Genomic DNA, 4,791 nt, shown 5'->3' with positions numbered 1-4,791 from the left:
ATATCTGGTGGCTCTCAGAGTTGCACAATGCAAAAAGCCTCATTTAATTGCAGAACAGCTGATTTTGCCAGCAGCTATAGACATGTGTAAAACCATGATGAACGAAGAATGTGCTAATAAATTAAAAACTATTCCTTTTTCCGATAGCACAGTCGGACGTCGAATTTTGGAAATGGCAAATGATGTGAAAGAGCAGCTGATAGAGAAACTTCGATCAGTTCAGGGATTTTCAATTCAATTAGACCAGACGACAAATATAACAAATGACGCGCAACTTTTGGCATTTTTGCGATACGAGGATAATAGTGCGATGTGCGAGGAATTTCTCTTTTGCAAACCACTGCCAGGGCGAATTACAGGTGCCGAGATCTTTTCAGCCCTTGATGACTTTTTCAAAGAACACAATATTTCGTGGCAGAAGTATGTAGCGATGGAGCCAGAGCAATGAGTGGCAGCCAGACTGGATTGATTGGACACGTAAAGAAAGTAGCACCGGCGATAATTTGGACACACTGCATGATTTATAGAGAAGCTCTGGCCGCCAAAGATCTCAGTGTTGAGTTCAGCGAGGTGTTTGATGCTGTTGTTAAAACTGTAAACCTGATAAAACGAAAAGCATTAAATACACGCCTGTATGCATCCCTATGTCAAGGCTTAGGAAATGAACACACCTCTCTCCTTTACCATTCAGAGGTGAGATGGCTGTCTCGTGGCGCGGTGCTCGCCCGTGTGTTTGAACTACGTGACGCTATCTATACTTTCTTGTGAGAGAAGAAGTGCACTGAACTGGGGTACATGTTCAAGGACAGCCACTGGTTAACTAAGCTGGCATATCTCGCCGATGTTTTTGAAGAGCTTAACAAGTTGAACACTTCAATGCAAGGGAGAGATTCAAACGTCCTGCTGCTCTACGAAAAACTAGAGGCATTTGTTAAAAAATGTCAAGATGGATAGAAAGAGTGGAGAGTGGGAACTTGGCTATGTTCCCTTCAGTTGAGGGATATTCTGACAGCACTGACATTAAAGACATTGTGTGTGAGCATTTGAGAAAGCTTGTGCTTCAATTCCGAAAGTACTTCAATGATTCTGATGAGTGGCGCTGTGACAGCAAATGGATCCTGCTCCCATTCAGTGATGATGCAGCAGCAGGGTCAAGCTTAACTACTGTAGAAGAGGATCAGCTCATAGAGATGTCCACAGACTCTGTCAGGAGGCATATGTATGATACACAACCCCTTGTGAAGTTCTGGATAAGTTGCCAGACAGAATTTCACTGCAGCCGCCTACTCTCGCTTACATTTCAGGCGAGGTGAGGCGCATCTCAAAGAAGCCTCATTTCCAATGCATTCGAATCGCTCTCGCGGTACTTTGATGTCATACAGGTGATCATTCTGTGCAGCGCTACTTCAAGTCGAATGCGCCTAATATAACTGCTCTCCCTCTCTCATAACTGCATATAAAATATTAATACGAGCTGTGACTGTTTCCTACACGTACAGGTTATTTTTCAGCAATAGGAAACCGGGACGTTTGGTCACCCTGTGTGTGTGTGTTCTTGTATATGGTTTTTAAATATCTGAAATAGGTATTACAATGTAAACATGGTTTGTGAGGACAATTTCTGTGCCCTTAAACCAAATGGCTTTTAAAAATACTATACGGTGTTAAATAGAAATTTTAAACATGCATTTTCCCTGAAGGATAGAGGTAGTGTATGGGGATATACAGTATAGAATACTGTTACGTCTATGGAGAGTCCCTGTAAACTACATATGCGTGTGTGTGAGAGAGAGAGAGAGAGAGAGAGAGAGAGAGAGAGAGAGAGAGAGAGAGAGAGAACGAACATACGCGATTTCCACACGATTGAAAAAAACGCATGCGAACTCGTACGACAGCAAAAATCGCACTGTGTACGCCCGCCAAAAGAAACACTGGAGCGGAGGGAGTTGCCATAGAAACGGAGCGCCAACACAACAACTGACAAGCAGGGAATCACTGACTTTTGCTGCTGTTTTCAAAGCTTTCGGTAAGTTTAGTCCCTAAAATCACACAGATATTACATACAACTGGTGGTGGTGGTGTTAGCGCAGTGGGGTGCGCAGTGGGGTAACACCACAAGGGATGGTATTAGCGCAGTGGATAAGACGCATGCCTGTGGTGTGGGAGACCCGGGTTCGAATCCACTGTGAACCGCCAGTGTGTCCCTGAGCAAGACACTTAACCCCTAGTTGCTCCAGAGGTGTGCGACCTCTGACATATATATAGCAATTGTAAGTCGCTTTGGATAAAAGCGTCAGCTAAATGAATAAATGTAAATGTAACTGTTCCTGACACTTCTCTTGCTTTTTTTTTTTTTGACTCGCTTCTGTTGAATTTACTTCATAGAAATGGTTAATGTCTTCGAATCAGTCCTTTAGCATCTTACCCTTTTCAGAGGAGGTAACATTAAGCTAACTCCATAGACGGAGCTCTTTATTAAACTTTGGGATTTTTATTACATCTTTATGTGTAGATGAGAGCATTTGACAGGTCTGTGAAAGGTTTGCTGTGTTTTAATTATTTTAAATGGGTGATTGGAAATAGGCTCATTTATTTAACCTAAAGTTAAACATCTAAACTGTAAGTTAACCGTTAATCGGTGACATCACTTACATCAGCGCGACAATAAACTGAATCATGTGTTTTGATCTCTCATGGTAAACAAATATTGACAAAAACTATTGATTTCAGCCTTTCAGGAGAGGAAAAAAACCTCAGCAACAGGGGAAGCTCCAAGATTTAGCAATTTCTGAAGGCAGAAGAACTGGGAAAGCTTCTTAAATTTTTAAGAAGGCTTTGACATCCATAAGTAAGCAATATTAAATAAGAAAAACTAGAAACAAATTCTGTTACGTTACGAAATAGTTTTCTTTATTTTCTTCTTTTTATTTTCCTCTCTGCTTTAGCTTGGTTCCTTGTAATAAAACTGGCATTGTACACTAAATATGGTTGTCTCTGTGACAAATTGCTTATGTTCCTAGATTCTTCAATGCTAATGGCCTGCTACACCCCAGAGTCTTGTCAGACAACATCTCGTGAACACTGAACCATACAGTTAATAACCACAAATATACACTATTGTTCAAAATTCAGTAAGATATTTTATGTTTTTGAAAAGACATCTCATGCTCACCCAAGCTTCTTTTTTTTCAGAAAAAAAATTAAAAAAACAGCATTTATCTGAAACAAAAAAAAGAAGTGACACTCACTTTTCATCGATTTAATGCATCATTGCTGAATAAAAATGTTTTGTTTTTTTTCTTTTTAACTAAACTATTAAGCTGTAGTGAGCGGGCGTGGTTCATCCTGCTGCTATTGGGAGAAGCATGCACAAGCTCTCAGTCCAGTCTGTTTTTCCACCTTGCCGTTCTCCGGTGGCTTTTTATCCGATCTCTCCACGCCAGTGTGGAAGATTTTTATTAATAAGATTTTAACCAATCAAGAATAATCAATGTGAATCTAGCCATTTTTGTTTTGCTAGTTGTTTTTCCATTATAAACCTATAGGTAAAGGATAGAAAGGAATATGCCTATGTGCTGTAATGTACAAAACTGATGAGAAACATATGGTCAGACATACAGAAAGGGCTTTTCTTTATACCAAAACAAGTAGGGGGCCCCTTCTCCCTAGGGAGGTATCAAAATTGCAAGCATAAGGAAAAGTCTGACTATTTGGAAACGCCCTGTATAGGGTATATAATGAGATGCTACCTAGCAATCGAGGGATCTTCTTGCAGAGAACATCTCGGCTTTGTTTCTCTCTGAAATAAAGTCTATCTTCTGGAAACAAAACCCCGAGACTGCGTGATTCCTCAGATGCATGGCAGACAAAAATACACTACACCAGTTACTGCAATCAGACACACCTTTATCATTTTGCACTTTACTCAGTGCTCGTCTCCCAAATATCTGTCCAGCTGGCCGCTGCAGACCTTGGTGAACCACACACCACTTTGCCACGTAAACTTTTATTGTACACTACCATTCAAAGGTTTTGGGTCTATTTAAAATAGAAATAAGTCACATTTTACTATATTCACACATAAAACCGCTATTCAGAAAATTCAGCTTAGATCACAGTGATCAATTACATTTTAACGTAATTCACACATAACACATCTCATAACCGTGCACTACAGTTATATGTGATGAAATAAATCATCTTTTGTGTGAAATAATACGAACAGCAGCTATGCTAATCTTTCTCCTTTTGGTTTCCTGTTTCTATCTTGGGATGCCCATCTCAAAGTTACAAGACATTACGCCAGTTCCAGTTTGGATCCAGCCTTCAGAAGATGCTAAGACTCACGATGACTTCAGAAGATGCTAACACTCACGATGACTTCAGATGATGACAACTAAAGATGAACATACAAGTCTGCCAAATAATATCCTTATATTGTGATCATTGCCCTAAAAAGTAAGTTCACAGATTGTTTACAAGCTTTCTATTGTTACAGTGTTGGTAATATATGTAAATTAACAATGATTACCTGTTCTCTGAATTACATGTACCAAAATATCACCATTTATTTGGAGGCAGAACTCTGGCAGATGATGCAAAAGGTTGACTTCATGTCTCACTTTTGTCAAAGTCAAAGTCACCTTTATTTATATAGCGCTTTAAACAAAATGCATTGCGTCAAAGCAACTGAACAACATTCATTAGGAAAACAGTGTGTCAATAATGCAAAATGATAGTTAAAGGCAGTTCATCATTGAATTCAGTTATGTCATCTCTGTTCAGTTAAAT

General features: G+C 39.6%; 1 long non-coding RNA gene across 2 annotated transcripts; it reads left to right on the top strand.

Moving 5' to 3' along the window:
• The first annotated feature begins 1,935 nt into the window (after positions 1-1,935).
• LOC132137515 (uncharacterized) lies at positions 1,936-4,454 on the top strand. Of its 2 annotated transcripts, none has more exons than XR_009431879.1 (3): positions 1,936-2,026; positions 2,731-2,848; positions 4,288-4,454. It is a non-coding gene; the product is annotated as an uncharacterized LOC132137515 (long non-coding RNA). The 2 variants fall into 2 exon arrangements; XR_009431878.1 differs by lacking the exon at positions 4,288-4,454 and adding an exon at positions 3,321-3,444.
• Positions 4,455-4,791: the final 337 nt, after the last annotated feature.

This window comes from Carassius carassius, unplaced genomic scaffold, assembly GCF_963082965.1.
Source record: "Carassius carassius unplaced genomic scaffold, fCarCar2.1 SCAFFOLD_62, whole genome shotgun sequence".
Taxonomy (NCBI): domain Eukaryota; kingdom Metazoa; phylum Chordata; class Actinopteri; order Cypriniformes; family Cyprinidae; genus Carassius; species Carassius carassius.
This window is presented reverse-complemented; position numbering and strand designations above follow the sequence as displayed.